Source organism: Oryctolagus cuniculus, chromosome 5 (genome assembly GCF_051225735.1).
Source record: "Oryctolagus cuniculus isolate XC-2025 breed Fujian yellow rabbit chromosome 5, ASM5122573v1, whole genome shotgun sequence".
NCBI lineage: Eukaryota > Metazoa > Chordata > Mammalia > Lagomorpha > Leporidae > Oryctolagus > Oryctolagus cuniculus.
Window position 1 is genome coordinate 37,699,527 of NC_142871.1, and position 17,560 is coordinate 37,717,086.

Here is a 17,560-nt window from a genome sequence, read left to right on the forward strand (position 1 = left end):
AAAGCCAGTCATGCACTTGCATCTCTGATCCTAGTACAGGCAGACACAAAGGGTGTGAGCAGGAAGCTTTTCCATCTTCTCATGTTAAAAGCATTGAAGAGGTATGCCCAAGGTGAGACCCAGCCCAACTTTCCTTCAGAGCCCTACCACTTGTCTGTAACACGTGTAGGACCAAGTCTACCTATAACCAGTCCTGTTCTTCCCAGTGACACCCAAGTAGAAGGGAGGATGGGTTAAGGCCCAGACAGAGATGCTAATGGTAGCAGGCTTTCCCCACAAATGTGACAATATGGCACCAAAGACCCAATAGTGCAAGATAGAACATTTGCAATAAAAAATGTGTTTAGAGTTGAATAAACTTCAACTCAGTGATAACTGTATATAACATACTAAAAACAAATGTCAGGATATTATTAAAAGGAAGATAAAGAAAATAATTAATAATGTCACTTAATTGGGAGGCAAGTTTATATTGCAGTAAGAATGAGTATATTGCTTAATACTTAAAGGACTTTATCTTACTCTCACAACACAAGTGCTTATGTTGTATAGATAACATCACCAAATATGGTACCTAAAACTACTTACCTAAGGGCTCTTCACATTTAAAAGGGAAAATCAAAGTTCAAATGAAAGAATGCTTGTTAACTCCACTGGGATTGGGGCCGGCACTGTGGTGTAGTAGGCTAAGCCTCCATTTCCCGCACCAGCAACCCATATGGGCACCAGTTCCTGTCCTGGCTGCTCCTCTTCCAATCCAGCTCTCTGCTTATGGCCTGGGAGTGGAAGATGGCCCAAGTGCCTGGGCCCCTGCACACACATGGGAGACCTGGAAGAAGCTCTTGGCTTTGGATCAGCCTAGCTCCTGCTGTTGTGGCCATTTGGGAAGTGAACCAGCAGATGGAAGACCTTTCTCTTTGTCTATAACTCTGCCTCTCAAATAATATCTTAAACACACACACACACACACACACATACTAGAACTGGCTCTCTGAACTTGTCACTCTATTCATGTTGTGTTTCTAGGCCAGAGTTCCTGTGGGCTGTTCCTGAACCTACCAGCTTTCTCTTCGGTAAGATACCAGGGCTGTGGCATTTGAATTTAATTAATAACTCAATCTCCAAGATCCCTCTCAAGTCTAATATTGTAATTCTGTGATTTATAAGGGTCCACAATGAAGTGTTCCTGTAACTTTAAACATTAGGAGATTTTAAAACACAAAAAGCTTCCCCAAAAAATGCTAATTCTCCCTTCTGGCTGTCCTATTTTTGTTTAGCTTTCACTATTATGCAAGTCAATCAAGCTCAAAACAAGACTGTCACCATCTTTGTGTTCCTTTCTCATCAACCCACTTAATACTGAGCCCTGTCAATGTGGACTTGACAGTTTCTCCTTTCTTCAATGCATCTGGTTATCACACCTCTAGATTAACATCTCTAAAATACCCCCAGACTTTCCACTCTACAGGGAAAGTTAAGCTTGTCTTCCAATGCTTTCCAAAATTTGTCTTTGCAATCTGACCACCTCCCACTGCCTCACTGCCATACACAGTTTTCAACATCTTTTTAGGGGACTCCACATCATTCCCTGTTTCTAAACAGCCCTCCCACTCTTTTAACAATTAAAATCAAACGCCTCCATGAGCCTTCCCAGACAAGCCCAGGTGGAAGTGATAAGCCTCCACTGCGTTCCAGTAATTCTAAGCACATGGAGAGTACACGGCCACTTTACTTTGAACAAATGTGTGAAGGGGATGTACTGTATGTCCAGAGCTTTTCCAGATTACAGGGATAGTGCAATGCATAAAACACATCTAACTGGTTTTCTTAAACTGTTAAGCATTTACAAACCTATTTATTGATGTCTTTATTCAGCAGCTGCTGATTTGGTATCAGATGGCTTCACTGCTGAATTCTACTAGACGTAAAAAAGAACTAGGTGCTGACACTGTGGCATAGTAGACTAAAGCCTACACCTGCAGTGCTGGCATTCCATATGGGCACCTGTTCGTGCCTGGCTGCTCCTCTTCCCATCCAGCTCTCTGCTTACGGGCCTGGGAAAGCAGTCAAAGATGGCCCAAATGCCTGGGCCCTTGTACCCATATGGGAGACACGTAGAAGCGCCTGGCTTCAGATCAGCTCAGCTCCAGCACCTGTGGCCATTTGGGATGTAAATCAGCAGATGGAAGGCTTTCTCTCTGTTTCTTCCTCTTTATGTCTATAACTCTACCTCTCAAATAAATAAAATCCTTTTTTTAAAAAAGAACTAATTCCAATAATTTCTTCTCAAGCTATTCAAAACAATTGAAAAGAGGGAATCCTCCCAAACTCCTCCTATGAGGAAAGGATCGCCTTAATTCCTAAACAAGAAAAAGATACAACAGATATTGAGAACTATAGATCAATTTTCCTGATGAACAGACACAAAAATCCCCAATAAAATGCTAGCTAATTGAATCCAGCAACACATCAGAAAGATCATTCACCTGGACCAAGTGGGATTTATCCTGTATGCAAGGATGGTTCAACATTCGCAAATCAACATGATATATCACATTAACACACTGAAGAACAAACCATATGATTATTTCAACAGATGCAGAGAAAGCATCTGATAAAATACAACACTGTTTCATGATGAAAACCTTAAGCAAATTGGGTATACAGGGAACATTCCTCAACACAATCAAGGTAATCTATGACAAACTCACAATCAGCAACTTATTAAATTGAAAGCTTTCCCACTAAGATCTGGAGCCACACAAGGATATGTAATCTCACTATTAATATTTAATATAGTCCTGGAAGTTTTAGCCAAAGTCATCAGGCCAGAAAAAGAAATCAAAGGGATACAAATTGGGAAGATGAAGTGAAACTATCCATATTTGCTGATAGCATGATTATTTAGAGGGGATCCAAAAGACTCCACTGAGAAATTATTTGAACTAATAAATGAATTTGGTAAAGTGGCAGGATATAAAATTAACACCAAAAAATCAACAGCCTTTGTATACACGGACAATGCCACAGCTGAGAAAGAACTTCCAGGATCAATCCCATTCACAATAGCTATAAAGAAAATTAAATACCTTGGAATAAATTTCACCAAGGATGTCAAGACCTCTACAATGAAAATTATAAAGCATTAAAGAAAGAAATAGAAGACATTAAAAAATGGAAAAATCTTCCATGTTCATAGATTAGAAGACTCAATATCATCAAAATGTCCATACTAAAAACAAAAAAAGTCCATACTACCAAAAGCAATTTACAGATTCAATGCAATTCCTATCAAGTACCAAGGGTATTCTTCTCAAATATAAAAAAGATGCCAAAATTCATATGGAAACACAAGAGACTTCAAATAGATAAAACAATCTTAAACAATAAAAACAAAGCTGGAGGCATTACAGCACCTGATTTCAAGACATATTACAAGGCAGTTATAATCAGAACAGCATGGTACTGGCACAAAAACAGATGTGTAGACCAACAGAACAAAACAGAAACTCCAGAAATCAATTCACACATCTACAACCAAATGATCTTTGACAAAGGAGCTAAAATCGATCCCTGGAGCAAGGACAGTCTCTTCAACAAATGGTGCTGGGAAAACTGGATCTCTGCATGCAGAATTATGAAGCAAGACCCCTACCTTACACAAAAATCCACTCAAAATGGATCAAAGACCTAAGTCTACGACCCAATACCATCAAATTACTAGAGAACATTGGGGAAATCCTTCAAGATGTTGGCATAGGCAAAGTCTTCTTGAAAAGACTCCAAAAGCACGCATAATCAATGCCAAAATTGATAAATGGGATTCCATCAAATCGAGAAGCTTCTGCACTGCAAAAGAAACACTCAGCAAAGTGAAGAAGCAACTGAAAGAAATGGGAGAAATAATTTGCAAACTATACAACTGATAAAGGATTAATATCCATAATCTATAAAGAGCTACAAGAATCTCAGTAACAACAACAAAACAATTCAGTTAAGAAATGGGCATAGGACTTTAACAGGCATTTTTCAAAAGAGGAAAGTCAAATGGCCAATAGACATATGAAAAAAAATATTCACTAGCCATCAGGGAAATACAAATCAAAATCACAAGGACATTTTACCTCACTCCAGTTAGAATGACTTTCAGACTGAAATCAACAAACAACAAATGCTGGATGTGCTACACACAGAAACATGGTCATCACCCTGAAAGAAGGTAAAGGCAGAAATTCTCCCAATAAAAGTATAAAGGAAATCCAAAGTAAACAATAGGAACATTTATGGGAAAATGGCAGGGCCAAGTTGTTATTTATCAAAAGTCACCTTGATTGTAAATGGCCTCAACTCTCCATTAAAAGATACAAAGTGGCTGAATGGATTAAAAAACAAAACCCATCTATGTGCTGCCTACAAGAAACACATCTCACCAACAAAGATACCTGCAGACTGAAAGTAAAAGCATGGAAAAAGATATTCCATGCTAACAGAAACCAAAGAGCTGGTATAGCCATAAAAATAATCAGACAAAACAGACTAACACAAAAACTGTTAAAAGAGACAAAGAAGGGCACTATGCAATGTTTAAGGGATCAATTCAACAGGAAGATGTGACTATAATAAATGTATATGCATGTAATTACAGGACATCTGGCTATTTAAAAGAAATGTTAATGATTCTAAAAGAGACACAGACTCCCATATAATAGTAATGGAGGGTGTCAATACCCCACTTTGAGCAATGGACAGATCAACCAGATAGAAAATCATCAAAGAAACAGCAGAGTTAATCAACACTACAGACCAAATGGACCTAATGGATATCTACAGAACTTTTCATCCTACAGTTACAGAATACACATTCTTCTCACCAGTGCACAGAACTTTCCTTAGAATAGACTACAGGGCAGGCCATAAAGCAAGCCTCAGCAAATCAAAAAAACTGAAATCATACCATGCATCTTCTCTGACTACAATGGGATGAAACTGGAAATCAACAACTCAAGAATCTCTAGGCCATATGCAAACACATGGAGACTGAACAAGCTCCTGAATGAACAGTGGGTCATAGGAAAAATAAAAAGAGAAATCAAAAAACTGTTTATGAACAGGTTTTTTTCCACAATTTCATTGAACTCTTTACTTAGATATAACCTTCTGTGTATAAAGTTAATTGAAAAATAGATTTTAGTAAAAAATAAGAAAGGAATAGGAGAGGGAGAATGGAGCAGAGTGGGAGAGCAGGTGGGAGGGTGGGCACAGTGGGAAGATTCACTGTGTTCCTAAAGTTGTATTCATGAAATGCATGAAGTTTGTGTATCTTAAATAAAAGCTTTCTGGAGAAAAAAAAAGAATGATAGACTACTATAGTTTTAGTGATCTGTGATTATCTTAAAATTTACTATTTATGAGTGAAATGGACATCTTTCATTTGACTATTCTTTATGGTCCTTCCTACTGAACTTTGCTGTTATACTTTTTACTTGCTGAACATTTTATTTAGAAGAATGCTAAACCTTTATAATGTAAATTAAAAATATTGTCTCAAAAATAAGCAAGAAAAAAGAATGGAGAAAGGAAAGGAAATGAGGGGCCGGCACTGTGGCATAGCAGGTAAAGCCTCCTGCAGTGCCGGCGGCATCCCATATGGTGCTGGTTCGAGTCCTGGCTGCTCTACTTCTGAGACAATCTCTGCTATGGCCTTGGAAAGCAGTAGAAGATGGCCCAAGTGCTTGGGCCCCTGCACCCACAAGGGAGACCAGGAGAAACTCTTGGCTCCTGGCTACAGTCGGCGCAGCTCCGGCCATTGCAGTCAATTGGAGAGTGAACCAGTGGATGGAAGACCTCTCTCTCTCTCTCTCTCTCTCTGCCTCTCCTTTTCTCTCTGTGTAACCATCACTTTCAAGTAAAATAAATAAATCTTAAAAAAAAAAGAGAGAGAGAGAAAGGAAAGGAAATGAAAAGAGAAATGAGCAAGAGGGAGGAAGGAAGGGAAGTATCACGATATTCTTAGAATTCTAACTACATGGAATCTGTTCTCTTCATATTAATATCACATTAACATGAGAAATGAAGAGAAAAAACTTGAAAAACATCCACATTCAAAACTGTATCTACTTTACTTAACAAACCTGGTCAATAAGAAAATATCTGAACTATGGAACAAATATTTACCACCTATAATAACTAACTAATTAACTAACCTAACAATCGAAGGAACAAGCAGATTTACAAATCAGTCTTACTTCTGCCCTGGACGGCAGCCTCCCCTTATGATTTCTGCAAGGCATTCGCAAGCTGTTAACATGAGTCCCCAGAGAGCCTAAATGAAGACTTACCACAGAACCCTTGAAGAACAGAGCAATTCAAGAATCTCTGTCTTCACTCCAGTGGGCCCCTATTTGTGTCCCCACAGTCAGAAGACTTAGTTTGATTTAGTAACAAAGAGGCATGTTGACGCCCTGTTTTTCTTCTTACTTGCATAAGGTTGCATAAGGTGTCTCTCAGTAACCTCAGATAAATGCTTACATTCGTTTTAACTAAAGCCTAGGTAACAATGGCAGCTCAACACGTGTCTACAATGCACACAAACCACCTTTTGATTTTTCCAAAGAAAGTTCATACAAAAAATATTCCTGAGCTAAGCAACAAACTTGGTAAGAACAAAATATTCTTTCTTGGTCTAAATGGCTTACTTCATATACCTACTTAAAATGAGAAATAAACCTTTGTCTTTGACACTGTTACTTTAGAAGTCACCTCAAGACTATCCTTGATATGTTTCTTAGGACAATATTACAAGTATAATTTCAAAAAGGTAATAAAAATTTTTAAGCTTATTAAAAACAACTATGTCCCTTGAAGAACAGCCTTAAGAATTTTCAGCAAGCATCAAGTAAGCAATTCCATGGTCCGTGAGAGCTGCTGCACTATTAGTCCATGGTTCCCATTTGTAATTCAGTCTGTAATACCAATCCAGCATGGCAATAAAATTAATTTTTGTGGTTATAAAAAAGAAAATAAATGAATTCCTCCATGGTAGCAACAATATTTTACACCTACTAGGATAAATTAAGGTCAATTTTAATGTGGTTTAGCCAGTCTGATACGTGTGTTGTGTGCACTGTCCCAACAGTACCTTAACTGATAACATATGGAAGGCTCTGGAAACCATCCCCCCCCCAACCATTGCCAGTATCTAGGTGCCTATTTGCCCCACAAAGAGTAAATCACACTACTTTTTCTTTTTTAGGAGAAAGAAGAAATGACCAGAAGGGAGAGTATACCCACATTAAGATGAGAACATTAAAACATCCAAACACTCAAAGTTCTCACTTGATCGCATCCCAACTATAAAATTAGCCTTTGGTTCGACAAGCAGCTTATCATCACTTGCACAACTTTGCACTTCCTTTTCCCAAAGCAAAATTGTGTCCTCCTCAGAGCGTTTTTTAGAGCCGGTGCTATGGTGTAGTGGGTAAAGCCTCTGCCTGCAATGCCGGTGTCCCATATGGGCACCAGCTCGAGTCTTAGCTGCTCCTCTTCTGATCCAGCTCTCTGCTATGGCCTGGGAAAGCAGTGGAAGATGGCCCAAGTCCTTGGGCCCCGCACCTGTGTGGGAGACCCGGAATAAGCGCCTGGCTTCAGATCAGCCTGGCTCTGGCCATTTGGGTAGTGAACCAGTGGATTGAAGACCTCTCTCTCTCTCTCTCTCTCTGCCTCTGCTTCTCTGTAACTCCGCCATCCAAATAAATAAATAAATCTTTTAAAAAAAGTAAAGTTTTTTTTTTAAACTGAGCTCACCTTTTATCTGAGTAGCTGAAAAGCAGCAATAAATACAAACCTGTCAGCAATCTGAAAAGTTGAAATAGGTCAGGCGCTGTCAGCAAGTTAAACTGACATTGTCCCAGGACTCTGTCTGCCAACTGTATTCGCTTCAATAGTCCAGGAAATAGAGTGCCTATAAATGTTTCCCTTTCTCTTGTTAAATACCAAATATGATACACCTGAAAATTATATAATTAAAATGCTAAAACCCTGTTTTAGAATATTTTCTAAAATATAAATATCAAAAGGGAAGGATCCATGCCTCTGTAGGTCTCAGTCTGGATTCAGTAGGACGGAGTAAGCAGAAAAACGACAACGCTGTATGTACCTAAGGACAGCCCCCAGGTTCTGGAGAACACCGTGCACCTCCCTCCATCCCTCTGTCCACGCCACTTCTGAACTGGAGAGGAGAAGGGGTAGAGGCTGCTAAACTGAGCATCCAGAGCAGCCTTGACAGAAACAAGGCACAGAGGAGGTCCCAAAGGCCTTCAAACTGGCAGCCGGAGTGGGCACACTGACCATTCAGGCATCCCCAGCCACAGCTGTGGTGCCAACAGCTACGAGTCTCCAGGCCTTTGGGTGCAGGCACGCCCAGAGTCTTCATTTCCTTCCATTGTTCCCCAAGTCTCTGTCAGAAGCCAGCCTCCAGATCTGCACATCCTGGCGGGAATGCCCAGTCACATGGTTTAAGATGATTCCTATAATTACTGTACTCTCAAGAGTGCTTTTCCTAGAGTTGTAACAAAGATGGGATGAAGCATATTTGCTGGTGTTTATTTACCAAACAGCGTAAGTACTGTCCTGCTTCCCTTTTCCTGATATCACCTAATAGCCCCTTGGAGACATTTCTCTTTTTTAGCCTGTAACATTGATTCTCTGAGTTTATAACATGATCCACATGGCTCTCTATTAAACTCCTGTTGTTACGTCTCATTATAAATCTTAGAAAGTCCTGATGGTGATATGACAGAAGTCCTAATGTATGTGCAAGTAGGGAAAAGCATGACATGCTTATGAGTTTTGGCATCTTCTATCTGCATGGCCTTGTCCACAACCTCTCCATGGCTAAGCTGTATTATCATCAGGATGATAACACACCTTGCACTGATGTTATAAGGATTACAGATGAAGGATGTAAAATGCCTAACACTGTGCCTGGTAGAATCTCAGAATGTGGCAGTTATTTTATTAGCACATTTGATATGTGAACTAGGATTAAATCTGTATTTAACTTATTGTAAGAAAAACAAGCCCAATTTCTGCTAAATACCTATCATTTACTTTCTCAATAAATACTCCATTAAGCACCAACTATGTGCCACTACTAAGTACTAAGAATGATTAAGATAAGGTCTCTGCCTACAGAAAAGTGAGTATGGAACAATATACCGAATGCTGTCATACAGTATGTTCAAGGTCCAGTGGACTTGGAAAGGGGTAGCAGTTCCACACGGGAGATATTTCAGCTCAGTGAATAAGTTTCTCAGCATGGGGAAAGAGTGAAGGGGAGCAGCGAGGTTTTCTGGGTGTAACAAAGCAAGAGCATGCATAGAGAGCATGAAAATACACAACATATTTGGAGGACTAGAAGTCCTTACACAGAACTGGCCTACAATTCAAAGAGCCGTGGGTGGGTGGGGAAAAGAAAGCAAGAAATCAGGTAAGGGTAAAGAACTCTGTGTCCCATGCAGTGACGTCTTAGGTCATTGTACAGGCATTTGGCGTAGTAGCTAAGTCATTGTTTGTCATGTCTACCTCTCATATCAGAGAGTCTGGTTCAAGCCCTGGCTCTTCCACTTCCAATCCAACTTCCTGCTAACACACAACCTGGAAGGCAGCTGTTGATCACTCAAGTATTTTAGTTCCTGTCACCCATGTGGGAAACAGGCCTGAGTTCCTGGTTCCCAGCTTTGGCTGGGGTCAGCCTTGCCCATAGTGGGCATTTAGGGAATAAACTAATGGATGAGAGGATTCTCCATGTGTCATTAAGTAAATAAATAAGTAAAGAATTCTCAGGTCAAAAGAGCATCTTTGAAACCTTTAGCTAACTTCATGTTGACTGATAAACATGGAATGATTCCCACAAAAATCAGCAACAAGCCCAAGACGTCTGCATTTACCACTATGGTTTGGCATTGCACTATATTTAGGCAAAAAAAGTCAAAAAAGAAGAAACCTGACTCTACTCACAAACTATATCATAATCTACCCAGAAATCCTAAAGAACCTACTTAAATATGTTTAGTAAGGCCAACAGTTACAACCACTGTATAGCCCCAAACAACTGAATTTTTTTAAAAATACATGATTTTAATGCATAAAATACTAAATACCTAGGGATAATTCAATGAAATGTGTGCAAACACAACCATTGCAAAACTTCTCAAGGGAAATTAAATAAGACTTAAATAAACGCAGGGAGAAACTATACTCATGGATCAAGAGACTCAATATTGTTATGATGTCAATTCTCCCCTAAGTGCTTTATAATACACAGCAATAGCAATAAAAAATAGCATGCATTTTCTGTAGAAATTGATATTGGTTCTAAAATTTTACATAAAAATGCAAAATAAGTAGAACAGCCAGAACAATTAAGCAAAGTTGGAAGACTTTAACTACTTGACTTCAAGACTGACTCTGAAGCTACAGATATACAGACAGTGTGATATTGATATAAAGACAGGCACATAGATCAATAAAACAAAACAGAAAATCCAGAAATAGACTCACTCAAATGTGGCTAACTGATTTTCCACAAAGGTATCAAAGCCATTCAAAAAAAGAAAGAATTATCTTTTAAACAAACAGTACTAGAATAATTACATATTCATATGCTAAAAATAAGAATCTCAACACTGATTTCACACCACATAAAAAATTAACCCCAAATGGACCACACACATAATATAAGAGCTAAATACGTAAAGTGCATAGACAAAGACAGATTTTCTTAGTGATCCTGAATCTGGCAGAGATTTTTTAATTAGGACACAAAAACCACAAAGTACATTTTTAAATAATAAATCTCATTTCATTAAAACATAGAACTTTTTCTTTCTCAAGACACTGCTAAGAAAATAAAAAGGCACCCTGTACATTAGGAGAAAATAGACCTATTAATGTAATCAGAATACAGAAAGAACTCTTACAACTTAGTAAGAAAGCAACCAACCAAATATGAAAATGGTCAACAGAATGGAACAGTTACTACACAAAAGGTATATGGATTGCTGATAAATATGTGAAAACATACTCAACATTATTACTCACCAGCAAAATGCAAATTAAAGTCACAATGAGATTCCACTACATACCCACTAGGATACTTGTCAGTTAAAAAGATAGACAAGTGTTGGCAAGAATTGGGACTCCTGTTGCTAGTGGCAATGCAAACGTGGTATAATCACTTTGTAAAAACAGACTAGGAATGTTTTAAAATGCTGGTCATATTCTTACCATGTAACTAAGCAATCTCCATTTGGAGTTAGTCTTGAAAGTAAGTGAAAAGAAAGCATGTGCTCACATAAACACCTATACAGAACGTCTGTGGAAGCTTTATTCAGTTACCCCAAACTAGAAATCACCCAAATACCCTTCAACTAGTGAATGAGTCAGTGAGCTGTGCACGTCCACATGGTGGAAACACTCAGTACAAAGTAATAAAATACAGACATATGCAACCATACAGATGATTCTATACTTTTCTATATGAAAATGACCACATTCTAAAGGCTGCATACTGTGTGATTTCATTTTAGGATATTCTAGAAATGGCAAAACTAGACTGCCAACAGACTAGTGGTTCCAGGGGCCAGCAGTGGCAGGAAGGCAGGGCTGACTACAAAAGGGCACAAGAGAATTTTAGAGGATGATGGAGTTGTTTGGTCTTGTCTGTGGGAGTGGTGATATGTGCTGACTGAAACAGAATTGAGTACAAGGAAGATTGAATTTTAACGTATATTTAATGTATATAATTTTTAAAATATTGAGGAGAACAATATTCTCCCCTTTACAGAGGTCACTATGTGAATCTGCTGTCACTCTAGGCAGTTAGCATGTGGCTAGCTGTAAGCACTGTAAGGAAGACTTTCTCAGTTCTTCTGTCTAAAGACACATCTCAACTGCAGGGTCTGTACTCTCATTGCTGCAAATCTCAGATTCTCAGCTACTTTCCTTTTCAATCATGTTTTTCTGTGGTGTTCAATATAAAATTTGAAAAATAACTTTCACGAAGTCGAGTGTGGCATTTCTTTTAGATTCATTATTTTTATTTTAAAGGCTGAGCAACAGAGAGGGAGGGATGGAGGAAGAAAGGGAGGTAAGGAGAGAAGGAAGGGTAGGAGGGGGTAGAGAAAGAGAGAGACAGAGAGAATGTTCCAACCTGTAGTTTACTCCCTAAATGGCCACAACAGCCAGGTCTGGGCCAGGCTGAAGCCAAGAGCCCAGAACTTTATCCTGGTCTCCTACACTGGTTGCAGAGACCCAAGCAATTGGGCATCCTCTATTGCCTTCCCAGATGTATAAGCAGGATGCTAGACTGGAAGCAGAGCAGCCAGGTCTCAAACCAGCACTTGATACTGGATGCCACTGTCCAAGTGGCAGTTTACCCTGCTGTGGCAAGATGCCCACCCCTGCTGTGGTTTCTGAGAATGAATGTGACCCAGATAGTTTTATTCCATCTCTTCAGTGTACCAGACATGCATTAAGTGCACACCCAGTGCATGATTGACAAGTGGTCACTATCACTCTGTCATTGAAATTTGTTTCACAGGGCACTGTGCTCAATGACCTTTGTTTTGCCTTGCATTGTTTGTCAGTTCCTGTTGGCTCTTACATATCGTAAGTTGCAACCTGTGGGGGTTTTCCTCCCTGAGTTTTGGATCCTATATTTGTTCAGGCTGGAAGAGAGACTCCTCAAGATCCCTGATTGGTTGCTGAATGCCACTCTGAGTCACTTTATGCACAACTGATTCCGACATGCCATTGTGGGCAGTGATGGGAGCAACAGTTCTCCCATACCCAAGTCCTGGCCCCCAGCAAAACCAGTACAAGTATAGCTACCATCAAAAATGATTTCTTTGTGTAACAGAGAAAAAATAAATGCAGTTTCAAACATGTAGTTTCAACCATGTCCCAAGCATAAATTTCCAAATAATCATGCTCTTGACTGACAGTAAAACAAGTAGGCCAAAAAAGGAAACACCGCTTAAAGGCTTAAAATTATTATACTCACATAATTTATTGTCATCTATTTTAATAAAAGTTTACATAGAATTGGAAAATATGACAACTAGAATTAATTTTCACTTATTTGACCAATACACCTGCTCATGGAAATATATATTTTTCCTTCTATTCTAGATCAAGTGTTGATTCAAGCAGAAATAAAGATCAATTTCCTGTTATGAAGGCAACGTGTACCAAGGTAGGTCAGCATAATAAATGTTAACAATCTAATCTAGTAAAATAAATCATAAATTGTAGATACCACTTTACCTCTCTTGTGGGCAATAAGCACACGCCCAGGCCAGAAAGCACCACAGGTTGGGAAAACTTTCATAATTCCAAGTCACTAATAGCTATGAGAGAGATACTTCCTTCTACTGCTCTCCATAACACACCATAGTCTTTCAAAAGTACTTTCAGCAATGTTATCTCATTTGGTTCTCACATTAATCTCATGAAGTAAAATAAGTTATTCTTCCAAAGAACAATGACACTCAAGAGGTCACATAAATTGTGTAAACTCACACAGCTTTCATGATGGGATTCACAATTCTCTCACTAGAAATCAGGAAGCTTAGTTCATCCAGGACACCCCCCACCCAAGCAAATACTATACAGGACATTCATTCTAGGAAAAAGAAGTACACGTGTGGAAAATGCCATACAGGTTAATGACTAATTGACTGGAAAAGAATACTAATTCAGGTTTCATTCTCAGATGGAGATTTTCCATAGTCAAGAATGGCACTGACTAATGCCATACCATTCCTTCTCTTCCTTCCCTCCCTCTTTCCTCCCAGAAACATCCACTGACCACCTTCTACTTGTAATAAGCACTGTGCTATGAATAAAAAAAAAATGAATTCATGATGGGCCCTGCTTTCAGGAAACCCGCAACTTAGTAGAAGTAAAAGCACATGTTAACTGGGGCCGGTGCTGTGGCGCAGAGGGTTAACACCCTGGCTTGAAGCGCCGGCATCCCGTATGGGCGCCAGTTCGAGACCTGGCTGGTCCTCTTCCACTCCAGCTCTCTGTTATGGCCTGGGAAAGCAGTAGAAGATGGCCCACATCCTTGGGCCCCAGCACCCACGTGAGAGACCCAGAAGAAGATCCTGGCTCCTGGCTTCGGATTGGCGCAGCTCTGGCCGTTGTGGCCATCTGGGGAGTGAACCAGCGGATGGAAGACCTCTCTCTTTCTACCTTTCTCTGTAACTCTTTCAAATAAATGAAATAATACATCTTTTAAAAAAGAAAAAACACATGTTAACTAATAAGTAAGAGACCATCAATGCTCCAAAGGAGAGCTGTACATAGAGTAAGTGAAGAGTGACCAATCCTATCTGAGGGGAAATACCCGAAATAGTGTCCTATTCCTGAAGCTTGAGCCAGGTCTTGTACAGTGATTTGGAGTTACTCAGGTGGGTCAGGGTAGAACTGGCCCAACAGGAAAGTAAGACCAGCTTGGCTTGCTGGGTAACGGCAGAACTTGTTCTAGTATGTAATGACTGATGAGGTAGGAGAGAGGACAAGGATGAGGCTGGAAGCACACCCAGGGGAGAGAGTCCATGCAGGTCTGCAGAATGCATACCGAGAAGTTCGCTCATCATTTCTTGAACATCTATTATGGTCAATATACACGCCCATATCCTGAGATGCACACAAATTATTAAGGCTTGTCTCCATGGAATCACTTATTCCAACCCACCTATGAGGTAACAGTGTTAATGTAAATGCAATTTTGAGGACAATGCTAATGTTTACAAATGTAAGCTTGGGTCTCAGAACATTCCTAGTTATGTTGCAGGAAAACACTGGATGTGTCACTACCCAGTGATTTTATTTTGTTTTAGTTTTGATGTAAATAACCAGCTATTAAGCTTAGTGAGAGGGTCTAAAATATAAGCATAACTACAGTGTAACTAACAGCAACATAAATACTTTAAATATCACAGGATAAAATTTTTTTAATTTTAATAATATTTCTAAAAATTATATTAAAACTAGCTCATCTTATTCAGATGACTAATCCAAAACCAAACTCTTTTTGGATGAGTATGCAGAATGTATTTTACACTACAAAAATTTCATTGTAATCATTCGGTTAGCAAAGACATAAAATAGGTTAAACTTCATCTGTTCTTTCTGACAGTTTCCAAAATCTAATTTTTAAAGCTTGATCATGAAAATCCAGGTGCAAAGAAATGTTTGGTCACTATATTTTCCTTGTAAATACTAAGCAATCTGTAGATCAAAGTCAGTTCAGCAGTATAAAAACAGGTAATAGTGGATCAAAAAAAAAAAAAAACTTGAAGGTAAGATGATTAATCATTAAAAAAAATCAAGAGATAAAGTCATCTTTGGCCATCCTTTCTTGGCATATAGTAAAAGCGAAGAAAGGGCTAGAGCACACTTTAAAAAAAAACAAACCTGAAAGCCTCAGCCCCATTACTGAGAGAAGCTGGAGAGGCTTTGAAGGCAGAAGCTGAAAGAAGATGGAGAAAACCAAACGTCCACAAGTCAGCCACAAGGGTGACTTCTACCTTTGTCTTATTATTAACACTCAATAAATTGCTCCTGTTGTACATTAAGATCCTGTTTGGACTCCAATATTCCATTTCAGAGTGCCTGGGTCTGAGTCCTGGCTCTACTTCCAATTCCATCTTCCTACTAACGCACACCCTGGGTTAAGTGCCTGGGTCCCTGCCACCCACGTGGGAAACTCAGATTGAATTCCAGGCTGCTGGCTTCAGCCTGACCCAGCCCCAGCTGTACTGGTATCTGGGCAGTGCCTGTGGATGGAAGCTCCGTCTCTCTGCCTTTCAAACAAATCAGTAAATAAATTTGTTTTTAAAGACTGAAAACCATAAAAAAGAATGTGCCTTGAAGATGTGAACTCCGGGCATCTAACCTCTCACTTCCTTGACTCATCCCACAGCCGATGCCTGCTCGGACTGGCTGCCAGATCCTCAGGAGCCCTCAGATCTTCTAGCACATCTAGCCACTGCCCCGGCCGCCTGGCAGCTGGGCCTTTGTTTCCCTGTGACCTCGAAGCCAGGAGAGCGGCTTTTCATTCCAAATGCTAACCTGCACCTGGCTGTAGTTTAACTCTCTACCTAACTCACCAATGTGCCCCTGTGTCACTGATGGACAGCGAACATCATGAACGTAGAATGAGAGGATTGCTTTAAAGAAACAGTCTTCAGACTACTATTTCAGAACGTATGCTTAACAAACTTGAAAAGAATGACTTATAAAATGTTTATAAACTGTTGGTTAATTCATTTTTAAGTTTATTCTTTTTAAGTTTGCTACTTGATGAGTGAAGGTTTTCTTGGAAACATCTAACAACTCATCTGAATTACTGTACCATACTTAGCATTTTTTTAGACAAAGCCAATCACACACTAGAATAGATCTTAGCTTATTATCTATAGGGCTCACTCATACCAACTGCCAGTTGTTTAAAAAAAGAAAAGAAGGACCATCATCGTTGCACAGCAGGTAAAGCCACCACCTACAACACCAGCATTGCATATGGGATATGGTTTGAGTCCCAGATGCTCCACTTCTGATCCAGCTCCCTGCTAATGCACCCAGGAAAGCAGCAGAAGATGTTAAAGTGCTTGAGCCCCTGCACCCATGTGGGAGACTGGAAGAAGCTCTTGGCTCCTGGCTTCAGTCTGACCCACCTCTGGATATTTTGGGAGTGAACCAGTGATTGGAAGATTCTTTGTCTCCCCTTATCTCTAACTCTGGCTTTCAAATAAGTAAAATAAATCTTTTTTTTATTTTTCAAATTAAAAGAAAACCTATGCCAGTTTTCTTGCAAATAAAGCATCAATCAAACTTTGTTTTAAATCTTTGTCAAACTCTAATTTAGATGAAGTCCCACTAAAAATTATATCTTTGAGGATATACCCAGTAGTATACATAAGAAGTTACACCCAGTGATAGATATATATATATATAAGAAATCTTTAAAATACATAGAATTGGTAGTGATAACATATCTTTCATTTCTAAAGTTGGTAATTTATACCTTTTCTCTTTTTTCCTAGTTAGACTAGCTAAAGGTTTGTTAATGTTATTGATGTCTTTTAAGAACAAGATTTTGGTTTCATTGATTTTCTCAATTGTTTCCCTGGTTTAAATTCTATTGATTTCTGCGCTAATTTTTATTATATCCTACCCTGTATTTTTTTATGTTCAATTTATTCTTTTATCTCTGGTTTCCAAGGAGGAACATTACATAATTGGCTGTAGATCACTCTTAATGTCAAATACAGGCATTTAGTGCTATAAATTTCACTTTATGCAGGACTTAAAAAAATTTTTAAGAATTACATACCACTATAGTTTTATATGATTTTGTGACTATTTGAAAATTTAATTTATATGAGTGAGCCGAACATCTTCTTTTTTTTTTTTTTTTGACAAGCAGAGTGGATAGTGAGAGAGAGAGACAGAGAGAAAGGTCTTCCTTTGCCGTTGGTTCACCCTCCAA

At 39.1% G+C, this 17,560-nt stretch overlaps 1 protein-coding gene across 6 annotated transcripts in view; it reads right to left on the bottom strand.

Annotated features, from left to right (window-relative positions):
- AKAP7 (A-kinase anchoring protein 7) overlaps nt 1-17,560 on the bottom strand; it is a 162,672-nt gene that overhangs the window by 2,960 nt on the left and 142,152 nt on the right. The window lies entirely within an intron of this gene.